This window comes from Lissotriton vulgaris, chromosome 5, assembly GCF_964263255.1.
Source record: "Lissotriton vulgaris chromosome 5, aLisVul1.2, whole genome shotgun sequence".
Classification (NCBI taxonomy): domain Eukaryota; kingdom Metazoa; phylum Chordata; class Amphibia; order Caudata; family Salamandridae; genus Lissotriton; species Lissotriton vulgaris.
This window is the reverse complement of record NC_141693.1, coordinates 1,085,972,179-1,085,985,216: the sequence shown is the minus strand read 5'-3', so window position 1 is coordinate 1,085,985,216 and position 13,038 is coordinate 1,085,972,179. Positions and strand designations below refer to the sequence as shown.

At 46.3% G+C, this 13,038-nt stretch overlaps 1 pseudogene; it reads left to right on the top strand.

Annotated features, from left to right (window-relative positions):
- The first annotated feature begins 11,681 nt into the window (after nucleotides 1–11,681).
- Nucleotides 11,682–12,602, top strand: LOC147712039 (uncharacterized; annotated as a pseudogene).
- The last annotated feature ends 436 nt before the right edge of the window (nucleotides 12,603–13,038 follow it).

The following is a 13,038-nucleotide window of genomic DNA, read 5'->3' as shown; positions in this document are numbered from 1 at the left end:
CTTTATCCTGGGAGTCCTCAATAGTCCTCCTCCCGCAGATCTGAGCACTCTAGATGGTTCATAGGCTTCGATCAGTTTCTGCAGAGGTCGGGGCGCCCTATCCTGCAGAATCCGATGACATGTGCAGAGGGCTTTGTACACAACTCTGCTCTTTACTGGAAGCCAGTGTAATTTTTGGAGTGCCAGCTTCGAGGGCGCCCTTCTGGGCAGCCTAAGAATCAGGCGTGCCGCCGCGTTCTGCAGCACCTGAAGGCGTGCCACACTTTTAATCGGTGCCCCAAGGTACAGCAGGTTCCCATAGTCTAGCCTTGCGGTCACCAGGGCATGCACCAGGGTTTGGCGGGCTTCCACTGGCAGAAGGTCGAGAACTTTCCTTAGCCTCTTCAGGACCCCAAAGCAAACTCCTACCACCCGATTGATCTGAGGCCCGAAGGTCAGAGCCGCATCGAACCAGACGCCCAGGTTTTTGGCCTCCTGACAAGGGGCAGGAGTTGGTCCAAGACAGGATGGCCACCAGGCTGACGACCAGGCTGACTGGGCCCTCCCTACCACCAGCACCTCTGTCTTGCTGCCGTTTAGCTTCAAACAATTCTTGGCCATCCAATCGGCAAGATCTTTCATGCACGATTGGAAGCCATCTGCAGCAAGGCAGGGCGCGTGCGACAGGGAGATGACCAGCTGCGTGTCGTCAGCGTAGGTTACCAATTGGAGGCCATGACTCTCCACTATCGATGCGACAGGTGCCACATACAAGTTGAAAAGGGTCGGGCTCAGGGACGAGCCCTGAGGCACGCCCTGGCCCAAAGGTACCCCTTTAGAGTAATGGTCCCCCTGCCTCACTTGAAAGCTCCTTCCTGTAAGGAAGGACTGGATCCACCTCAGCGCGGTACCGGCGATACCACCTTTGCTCAGACACTGCAGCAAGGTGGAATGTGCTACAGTGTCGAACGCCGCGCTGAGGTCAAGCAGGATCAAGGCCATGGTTTGCCCCTCGTCTACGCCCTGTCTCAAATGTTCGGTTGCCATGAGAAGGGCGGACTCTGTGGAATGACGCGGCCTGAAACCAAACTGCGTGTCATGGAGCAAACCCACCTCCTCTACATGCTTCATGATTTGGGTGTTCACTACCTTCTCAGCCACTTTGGACAGAAACGGTAGGAGTGAGATGGGCCTCAGATTTTCCAACACCTCAAAACCAATGTGAGACTTCTTTCGAAGGGGGAGTACCACCGCCTGTTTCCACCCCTCAGGAAGCATGCCCGATTTAAAGGAGATATCCAAGACGTGCCTAATGTAAGGCTCCAGGACACTCAGGCTGTCCCCCAACCGCTTAGGAGACACCGGGTCCATAGGGGAGCCAGATTTTACCGAGAGGCATGTCCTGACCAGTTCCTCAGGGGGTGGCGTGATGAAATTTGTGAGAGATCCCAGAATCTCCATCCCCACTGCCGTGGTTTCAAACTCAGCCCCCGTGGGAGGCGGATTGGGGAAGGTCGAGTAGATTTTCTCGACTTTGGTGGAAAAATAGTTGGCGATGCGGTCACATGTTTCAACCGAACAGCTCTTCGGGTCAGCGGACGAATCGATTGTAGTCAGTGACTTGTAGATACAGAAGAGCTCTTTAGCAGAGTTTTTTGCCCCTAGAATTTTCCCTGCATAAAAGGCAGCCTTCGACTTTTTGATCAGTCTGTGATGCAGCCGCCTCTTCGCCAAGAACGATTCCCTGGCATTAGCATCATAAGATACCCTCCAGGCTCGTTCAGCACGCTTACACTCAGCCTTTGTCCGCCGCAGCTCTCCGTTAAACCAGGGAGCAGATCTTTCCTTGCGGCCGCCCTCAGATGTACGGCAGAGTGGCGCTGTCTGATCTAGCGCCTCGGTAATGCGCCTATTCAGGTTGAACACAGCCGATTCAATGTCCGCACCTCCAGGCTGACCTTCCCTTGTCAGTGCTAGATTAAAATCCTCTAAGGAGAATTTGGCCCACTTCCTACGGGAATAGTTCAGGGGTGCCTGACTACACTTTATTGGTTTTATATTATTTATCGAGAATGCCACCAGAGAGTGATCTGTCCAGGGAATCGGCTCAATTGTAGAGACTTGCACCCCTCCCCAGTTAGCAAACACCGGATCCAGCAAATGTCCTTGACGGTGCGTGGGACGAGAGAGCTTGAGTTCAAGCTGAAGTGCTTGGATGTCCCTACAAAACTGCTCCGCTCCTTTGTCCTCTGGGCTGTTAAGGTGGAGATTCAAATCTCCCAGTAGAAGAAATTTGTCCCTGCGTAGCGTTGCCTCGGTAAGACTCTCTACCAGGCTCTCTCTAAACTTGGTGCAAGGCCCAGGAGGTCGGTAGACCAAATAGCCTTTAATCACCGTCCCCCCATGAGTATGTACGGTAAAAGTGCCTGCCTCACTCTCTGCATACTGTAGGTGCAGGGAGGGGGTGTGGCCTCCTCCTGATCCCGTTTTAAAAAAAAATGTACTTTCAAGAAGGGGGGCTGCGTAGCCCCCCTTCTTTTTCTTTTTTCGGCCCTGGGGACCCCATCCCCCAGGGCCTCTCCTCAATTCTTATTTGGTTTTTTTACAGGAAGGGGGCCATGTGGCCCCCCTCCCGTGGCCAATTCCAGCCCCGGGGGCCCCATCCCCCGGGGCATGGACAACTTTTATATTATTTTTGTGTCTGGGTTGCATAGCCCCCTCCTACGCCCACTTAAGGCCCCCCATCCCCCGGGGCCTGTCAATCTTTTTTTTTAAGGTTTAATTGTGGAGGGGGGCCATGTGGCCCCCCTCCTGGACAACTTATGGCCCTGGGGACCCCATCCCTGGGACTTGCCCTCTCCATTGGGGACCGTGGGGGGGTCCCGAAGCCCCCCACGGTCCCTGCCGGCTCCCCCCATCCTGCAGGAGCTTGCACTGCTTTTCTGCATGGGGAAGAGCTAACATGCTTCTCCCCATTCAGAAAAGCAAACGGCTTTGGTTTTTGGAAGAGAGAGAGCACGTTTTCTGCTCTCTCTTTCAAAAACCAAAGCAATTTGGGGAGAGCAGTTTTACGGTAACTCCATAACTTGGATAGAAACAGCTAACAGATCGCGTATCTACGACACAGTTTGTGATATAATGAGGGACTGGCCCTGTGTCTAGCTGGTAAATCATTGAAATCAGCAGTGCGCACTGTTCAAAAATTGCCTAAGTGATACATTGTGATAAATGATAAGACCGTAAAACTGCTCTTTCCAAATTCCAATCTAATCGATAAGTTAATTGCAAAGTACCCCAAGGCTCCGCATTAACTTTGGGCGGTAGTTCTAAAATCCTTAAGTAATCAAACCGATATGTGCCCTAAAAATATAAGTAGTATCTTTATAAAATAAAACATGATTGATATAAATAAAGTTGGATTGGAAACACCAACAAACATAAAAATATAATTTAAAAAACTCACTAATTAAAATGTATGTAAATAAGATTAACTACATTTCCCAAAATGCATCAGAAGGGAAATCTTATGGGTTAGTAATCACATGATGTGATAAATATGTTTTTATTGGCTATTTCGAATGCAACCAAGTAACCGTGATCAAGCTATCTGGTATAGCGAAACGCGTCGGTTGTCTCCGTATACCTTTCTGCCAAATGAATTAAATTTGAAGATTGGGGAACTCAAGCAACCCGTGAGTGCGTTTCATTTCATCTTCAGCAGGAAACTTTTGGGAAATATAAATGCGGTAAGGCTCTACTGCCGAATATGCACTGAATCCAGAAACACCCGTGGTCTGAGCGACATTGAGCCATCTTCAGGGGATGTTAAACAAGCCAGACTGGGCGACCGCCAGCAGAAACTAACAAATGGACGTTTGAAGAAGACACAGAACACGGTGAGCACACGCAACTGATCGCCGGCGGGTGGAGATGAGCGAGTGCTTCTATATATATAACCTACTGGCGGTCGCCAGTAGGTAGTTATAGTTAGGATTGTTTTCCATAGGGAATCCACAACATTCTATTGGGAATAACTTTGGCGCCGGTTGAGGAATCTGCCTGAAATTTTCCTCAAATTTGCCTCGCGGCGCTCCGCTCCTTTCCTGAAAGTTTGGGGGGGATTCGTCAAGCGGGGGCCGAGATAAAAGGGGGGTCCCAAAACATGTTTTTCCCATGTTAATTTCCTTAGGGCGATTGGACTCACTTTTAGCCCGAACGGCTGAATGGATTTCCACCAAACTTGGCAAAATTGTAGGGACTGGTAGCCCGATGTGCCTTTGCTATGTCTCAAGATATGTGCTCCAGTGGATTTTGAGTAATTTATGTTCCAAAAAATATATATATCTATAATCGCGCCCTGGTACGCGCACCGGGGCGCGTACCAGCGCGCTACGCGCGTTTGCGCGCGGAAAGCTGATTGGCTCTCTGGTGTCTGTCAACATTCCAAACAGTCCGGAGTGGCCGCCATCTTGTGTCTCGGTAGGATCGAGACACAAGAGGTGGCAAAAACAAAGGGGGAAATGACCCAAAGGGGGCAGAGTAGACCCCCCCTGACCCCCTAGTTTTGATGTGGGGGCCATAAAAGGGCCCCGAGGGGCAAACATTTTTTATTTTTTTTTCGATTTGCGCGGGGGAGCGCCCGGTACGCGCACCGGGGAGCGTACCGGGGAGCGTACCATGGGGAAAAAAGAATGCCAGTTTTTTTTTAAATGTAGCCTTTTTTTTATAAATTGGAGGTAAATTGGAGGTTGTTCTAAAAAGAACTGTTTTTTTTCTTCTTTTTGTTGTTTTATATTTTTTTATTGTTTTTTTGAACATTTTGTACTTTTTTTGGCTTTTATGAACAATTTTATTTTTATTTTTTATTTTTATGGGGACAAACAAAAAACAGGGAATTGTAAACGGCTCAACTGGAGCAAAAAAAAAATCAGGAAAAAATTAAGTTTTTTTGGGACAAATGTGGTTGTCACCAGCATGGTTGATGAGTTTAATGCTTCGCTCACCATAGGTAATTGTTTTTCCACAAAATATACAAACGATTTTGTATTGTCCAAACTGGGTTTGTATGTTTGGGACCATCTCCCTTGTCTCTGGACCCGATGGAGTGGGTTGCTTTTTTTTGAGGTGCTGGGAGAAGATTGGTGAGGGTTTCTGGTCAGTTCTCTGACCTCTGCCGCAGCATAGTTGTTAGGGTGCAGGCGTTGCATGTGGCGAATCATGGTGTTATTGCCAAAAGAGTACTTTTTGTTAGGGTTCCCCCTGGAAAGTACAGTGCCACAGATTAAACAAGTAACCTTTGGCGCATTTACTTTCTTGAGGTCCTTTGGGATTGAAAAAAACTCCCAGATAATGTGCTCCTTTGGCTTATATGGGGTAGTATCTTTAGGCAGGAACCTCCTCCTCTCCTCCTCCTCCTCCTCCTCCTCCTCCTCCTCTTCTTCATCTCTACCACTGTGGTGTTGTGGTGGTCCTATTGGTGGTGGTGGTGGTGGTGGCTGAGATGCTCCTGCTGCTGCTGCTACTGTAGCCATTTATGAGTACAAATAGGTAGTAATAGCTCTGGAAACAGGTCTTCCTCTCTCAAAGTACAAAGTGAGAATGAGGAAAAAAGGTGGGGGCTTTCATCAAAACAAAACTGTCGTGAACCAATGAAAAGTGTTATTTTCAGGTCACGTGACCAGGGCTTTCATCATTTGGAAACCAAAACTGTCCTGAACCAATAAAAAGTGTTATGTTTAGGTCACATGACGTGACTCGCTTACGCTACGCGCCCCGGGGCGCGCCCCGGGGCGCGTAGGGTGAGCACGTTGGATGCTTACGTTGCGCGATCGTATGCGCTCGAGTGCTTCCGGGTGCGTTTACGCCGTGCGTATCACGTGGACGCGGCTACGCGAAACGTCGCGATGATGTTTTCGTTCACGGCAATAGCGCTAACGGGACGCGCACCGGTACGCGCCCCGGGGCGCGCCGCAAGACTGCGCACCCCAGGAGCACTCCAGGGGGAAAAAAAACCCATGAACAATATACATAAATATACAATATAGGATTCATTATAAAAAATATGTCATAGCTATAGAAATTTGCTATTAAAAAAGCTTTGAAATTCACTCAAAAAATCATAGGTTTCACACCAGTTATAGTTAGGAATTAGCATTTAAAAAACCTATGAAATTCACTGAAAAAAACATAGGTTTCACACCAGTTATAGTTAGGAATTAGCATTTAAAAAACCTATTAAATTCACTGAAAAAACCATAGGTTTCACACCAGTTATAGTTAGCTGGAAATTTTACTGAAATAAAACCATTGAAATTCCCACGTTATAGTTAGTTGGACTCACTATAACGTGCGCACCTGCAATGCACTGCTGATGACGTCACATATTACATCACTCATGACATGGTCAGTGAATTTGCCTTTTTCATTGCAGTATATAGCATAGATGGTGTATACCCCCTGGCTATAAGTCTACACTTAGCATCCTTTTGTTGTTTGTCTCTAAGTATAGGAGAGCTACAAGTGCGATGGATACGTAAAAACTCTCCGTAAGGTATGCTGGCAATTGTGTGTTTGGGGTGGAAGCTTCCAGCATGGAGAATCGTGTTTCCAGATGTGCTTTTTCTGAAAATACTAGTTATTATTTCATTATTTTCAACTATATATATATATGCTAAGAAAATCCTTCAGAGAAACGATAGGAGGCCACAAGGGGAATTCAGAGCAGGAAACACCTTTATTTCAAACGTCCCAGCGGCGGCGGATGCATTTCGGCATGGTTGCCTTCCTCAGCGCCCATCACTGTAAAGGTCCCATTGATAATTCACTGCTACTGTGTAAAATACCTTCAAGCACCTAGGTCCCCTCCCCCTAATGCAGTCAGCACACCAATAAGAGTTTGTGTTGAGTATAAAGAACTTCATGTCCCAGCAAGCACTGTTTTGGCGGCGTCGAGTTGGTGGCATGGGGGAGTAGGTGAACAATCAAATCGGTGCAGCTTCAGGTGAGTCGGGTGGGTTCTGCCTTAGGTCCCCTTGATCTGCTGCACCAGTCCTTGCAGGTCACTAAATGAGTAGGAGCAGCCTCCGAAGTTTGAGAATCACTCGAACACCAGCAGAGATTTGCAAGCATAACTCTTTATTACAGGTACATGGGCCGTCAGCCTGCTTTCCATTCACAGGTCCTACTCCACTGCTGACGCGTTTCGAAATAAATCTTTGTCATGGGCTGTGGTAGACGAAGGGCACAATCTGGTCACAGCTGCTCCTAATTTCTCACGATAGCGCTCCCTTCGATGGGCTGGTCTATATAAAAACTGCGCAATGAGTTCTGGGAGTTGCAGTGCCAGATTAGTCTATTAATGTAATGTAATGTAATTGGTCTTTTATATCGCGCGACTAACGCTCCAAGGAGCATCTAGGCACCATTGAATGATCCAGCGATGTAGGAGATAGGTTGGCTGCTGGTAATAGCTCATCCACTATTACACTAGTGCTCTAGCGCTGGTGTCCTGTAACCTAAAGATCCAGGTTTTCAGTCCCTTTCTGAATTCCTTTTCCCTTTCTAGTGCCCATAGAAAAGGGGGGAGAGTGTTCCAGGCTTTTCCTCCAAGTACTGGGAGTGATTTACCACCTCTCGTACTAAGCCTGAAGTTGGAACCTACAGCAGGTTAGCATTAGAAGAACGGAGGGTGGGTGTTGGGTGATATCTAGCAAATCTCCGTTGTAGGTATTTTGGGCCTAGGGATATAATATAGTGCAATATTCTGCTACAATCAAGGGGCCCACAGATGAGCCCCCGCAGGCAGGCGCCCTCCTCAATCCTTGGCTGATGTTCCACAATGCAAGCATAACTCATTATTACAGGTACAGGGGCCGTCGGCCTGCTTTCCTTTCACAGCTCCTACTCCACTTCCAACGCATTTCGAAATAAATCTTCTTCATGGGCTGTGGTAGACGAAGGGCACAATCTGATCACAGCTGCTCCTAATTTCTCATGATAGCACACCCTTCGATGGGCTGTTCTGTATAAAAACTGCGCAATGAGTTCTGACTTGATTGAGCAGAGTAAAACAGTGCTGCAATATATACATTTAAAGGAAAAATAAGATTATACATTTTGTAAACAATTACATGGATTATTTAAAGCAATTAAACAACTCAAATGCCTCTGCCCAGTAGGGTTAAACATTTTGCAAGTCTCTTGCGTGTGTCCAATAAAGGCCATGTGGCTGTGACACAGCGACATTCAGCGTACTCTGGTTTACAGCAGGAATGGTCCAAAAGTATATACTATTTACAAAAATAAAAATAAAACCAGAACGGGGGATGTTTTCAACGTGCCCTGTACCCAATGAGACAAACAGTGCTCGTACTTGGGAAGGGAGGGGCGGAAAAGTGAGTGACGGCGAGTGCCCGTCGTGTTGGGTGGGTGGGGGTGAACAAAAATGTTATTTACAAAAAAGAAAAAAGGAAGTTATTTACAGTTCGATGCAGGCTAAATCAGGTTGCTGAGACTGGGGGGTTTAATGTATATGTGATGCGGGAAGAGGGGAAAACTGTAATCATTGTAGGAAATACAGGGGGAAATCTAAAGGGAATCTACCCATTCGTGGAAGGTCCAGTGGCCCTAGCAGGTAAGAAGCCTTACGTGAATGTTTTCCAACCTGCTGACACTGTGTTACGGTGTAGAGCCCTCCCCGCCACACAGTATGTACAGAGAAATCAGGTATCACTTATACAAGGCAGAGCGGAGTCCAAAAATCTAGGTTGTACTCATCCAATGTGGACTGAGAGTTCTTCGTCCTCATTCATGCCGAAGGGGTTCTTGATGTCGAGGAGCAAGATGTACCTAGACTCCAGCACTCGCAGTTGTTTCTCCCGGTTCCCCCCTCGGGGGCTTGCTGCCACCCTGTCAACACCAAAGAAATATAGGCTGTTAGCATTCTTGTCATGATGTTTCAACCAATGTTTGGCAGTAGAGTAACTCAGATCACTATTTTTGATCGCCCTGATATGTTCAAGAATCCTCTTCTTCACAGGGAAAATCGTGCTTCCTACGTACATTTTACTGCAGGGACAGACAATGGCATACACACAGTAGTCAGAGTTACAATTTATGAATCTGGATATGTTACCTGTCTTGCCAGTAGGCAAAGGGTATGTTTGCACCTGCCACACTTGAAGAAACCCTTTTGTTGTTGTATCCAACTCTGTTGTTTACTCCCACCCATATAGCTGTTAACTAACATGTTTTTCAGGGATCTGGATTTTCTGTAGCTCACCAGGGGGACTTTGCTTACTGTAGCTCCTATCACCGGGTCATTCTTAATAATATGCCAATGTTTTCTCAGAGTTTCCCGGACCTTGTCTGACTCTACACTGTACTCTGTTATCGGGCGGATCTCACTCCCTCCCTCTTTGGGTCCTGGTCTTTTAACTAGCAGGGAAGCCCTATTTCTGGATTCTGCTCTTTGGTCACTGCACTTAAGATTCTATTGGGATAGCCTCGCTTCCTGAATCTGTGGATCATGGTCTTTCTCTCCTTTTCATAACTGGTCTCTGTGTTGTAGTTACGTTTAGCCCTTATCAGCTCCCCGTTAGGGATGCTCCATTTCAGTTTGGGTGGGTGATGGCTGTTGGCATGGAGGAGGCTGTTCCCCGCTGTAGCTTTCCTATGTAAGGAGGTAGATAGGTTATCATTCTCCACTCTCACATGCACATCTAGAAAATCCATTTGACCTTTGTCACTCTTGTGTGTAAAGCGGAGACTGACTCTGTTAGAGTTAAGTCCCGTGAGAAACTGGTTAGTTCAGGTTCGCTCCCCCCAAATCATAAAAACATCATCGATGTAGCGGGTCCAAAAAACAACGTGTTGCGTCAGGTGTTCATTCGCATCACTCCTCACAATCAATTCCTCCCACCATGCCATCATCATACATACGTAGCTTGGCGCAAAGCAACTTCCCATAGCGTTCTCAACCACTTGCCAAGGATTCACCACCAGTGATCACCATGTTTAACCCTACTGGGCAAATGCATTTGAGTTGTTTTATTGCTTTAAATAATCCATGTAATTGTTTTCAAAATGTATAATCTTATTTTTCCTTTAAATGTATATATTGCAGCACTGTTTTACTCTGCTCAATCAAGTAGGGGCAGTGAGTCTGTCTTGTACAAACAAATTATTTGAGTATTTTTTTCATGTTGATGAAATTGAATGGTTCTACCTCTATGTTGTGTAAATACACTGTTTAAATGGTGATCACTGGTGGTGAATCCTTGGCTTGTGAAAAAGAGCTTTTGCTCGAAATGCGTCAGCCTAAATAAACAAACTTAAATTACAGTAAGCGTGGAGTGCGAGTCTCATCTTACCTGTGACCGAACCAGAAAGGGGAACTTTTCACTCATTTCCAGCCGGGATCCGGCACCTGGAACTTGCACCGAACTCGAGTGGATGGGAGCCGTCTTTGCTGTCAGAAACTTTCCTTCCATATATATATATATATATATATATATCATCAGCAAACAGACTAAATGTAGTCGAAGCGCGTAGGCCGTCCTTTTTTCAATTGCACATGGTGTTTGAAATAACAATAAAATAACTTAATTCACCTACAGCTGTGGTGCCGTGACTTCTGTCTAGAAACGTGGAGATGAGAGGAATCGAAGTATCAAAGTAAATATATATCCAATTAAATAAATAAAAATTGATCCAAACTATGCGTTCACATTTAATCAATGATGTTTTCCTTTTGCGGAATTTGCACATCACAGAGCGAATTTGCACGGAATGTATAAATTGTATATATATATATTTTTTTTTTCTACATGATTTTAACATATTATATACAAATTGTTTATTTTTCTAATTGATTGAATATCCTGATCAATTTATGTATATGGAAATAATCGTGAGGAATTTTTGGGAACAAAAGCTGAACTAACAAAGGAGAGTGATATTCTCTTTTAAATTGTTTAGTTTTCTACTTTTTAATTGCATGGTCAAACTTAAAATCTGTTTTGGATCACAAAGCACTTTTATGTAATTGAACAAAAAGTATTTTACAAACTAAGCGCTACTGAACCAGGCTAAAGTATGTTTTTTATTTCCACAGGCTGTGTGGTCAGCTGACTGTGTATTAGCACTTTAAGAGTGATGGGTGTACGATCAACCATGTCATGTGATCAAGGGGCGGAAGTCCCGAAACGCGTCATGGCGGCGTGTTCTATGCACAAAAGGATGGAATAAAACTTTAAACTTGCAAAATATCCGTGAGGGTCCGGTTTCGTTATTTCCCTGGAGTTTGATTTGGGGACTTGGCGGAGTTCGTGGCACGTTACTACACCGACAGCTTCTGGGTGTATACCGGACGCCATCAGCAAACAGGGCAAGAGCGGAAGGAAGCAGTTTTTGCGGGTCTTCCTGCAAAGTTCAGCAGCTCTGGTAAGAGCAACCGCAGCAGCCCCCGACGAGCGAGAATCTCCTAGAGCAGCGGCTGTACTGGTAGGCGAGGCTGTTCCCACGGCTGTGGTAGAACCGGCGCCACGGTAAACAGCAGAGGGCTCGGTGAGGAGCCGCGGGAAATTTGATTCGGGACTGAAGGAGGAAGCAGCACAGTGTGAGGGGTTATTTGAAAACCTTGTCGCACACAGTTGAGTGCATTAATTCATCCGTAATAACAAACAGCAAAACGTGCATAGACCATGGCCGCCGCTGATGTGGTTAGAAGCCGGGAGGAGGCGGCTATTGAAATGTTCGACGATGCCCCCATTGCCAACAATAACCCCATGGAGCAGGCGGCGCCATCAAGCATGGGGAGCAATGTGATGAAAGAATTGTTTAAGAAATTGGAGAAAGCCATGCGCACGGAACAGGCGAAATGGTGGGAAATGAAATCATTGTCCCGCTATTTATAAGTTGAGCGCGTTCCCCGTGGCTTGAGGATCATGTTAGCACCCAGCTTTGAAAACCCAGATCCGGAGATGCTAAACGAATGGGCAAGGTGTAACTTGGATTCTTCGAGTAGACTGTTGAGAATCCTGATTAAATATGCAGAGAGTGATGGAGTGAAATTGGGTGCAATAATAAGTGACCTCAATGAACAAATCAAGAAACTGAATGATACGGAGCAGGAAAAACGATTGCGTGAACTAATGACACAACGGATCACCAAAGAAGAGGAGGTAATCAAAAGGAGAAAAACCTTCAAATTTCAAAGGGACAAATTAGATTACCAAAACGGCCGGATTTTTACCTTTTCTAAGAAGTACGACCAACAAAAGGGAACGACCGGACCTCGCACAAGTGGTATGGGGCAAAGCAGCAGTAGGGGCATTAGCCCTTCTACTTCGGATTCCAACTTAAGCTCCATTCCAGGAAGTGAGTCGGAAAATGATCAACGCAATGCTGATGAGGCGGCGGGTTTTACCAAGCGGTCGTTGGGAGAGGAAGTGGAGTGCCTATGCAACGACCGCAGGCAGACCCTAAGATCACAAACCGCCGGCTCGAAAACAGGCGGAAACGCAACCTCAAACGCAAGTGGCGGAGGAGGAGTCGGGCAGCAAACCGGCACAGCGAAACCACCAGTGAAGGGCCGGGGACGCAAGCGCTGGAACCGCAAATGAGCGAACAAGTAAGCGACCAACTGTCTGTGATTAATCTTTCAGATGTTCATTTAACTAACAATGAGATTAAAACTTTATCACTGGGCTTGACTTATTGCCCCCCATGTACATTCAATTATGCGCAAACAAGAATGGATTTTTTTAAATACATACGCAAATTAAAACTGAAAAAGCTGCTCTTGCAGAACAAGTTAAAAACGCGCACCCCATCGCAGGATAACAACAGAACTGATCTGGATTCGGGCCCATGCCTGGCAGGAGAGGTCGATCTCTATGTGGGCTTGGTTGATTTGAATAGAGAAGGGGAAACTTTGGTTGATGCTGGTATAGAGGAGCATGTAAGAACTGATGCCCCAGGGGCTACGGGCTTTAAACCCAAATCGACATTTAACCCATATCAGCTTATGACAACATAGAAGTATTTAATAATCTGGTT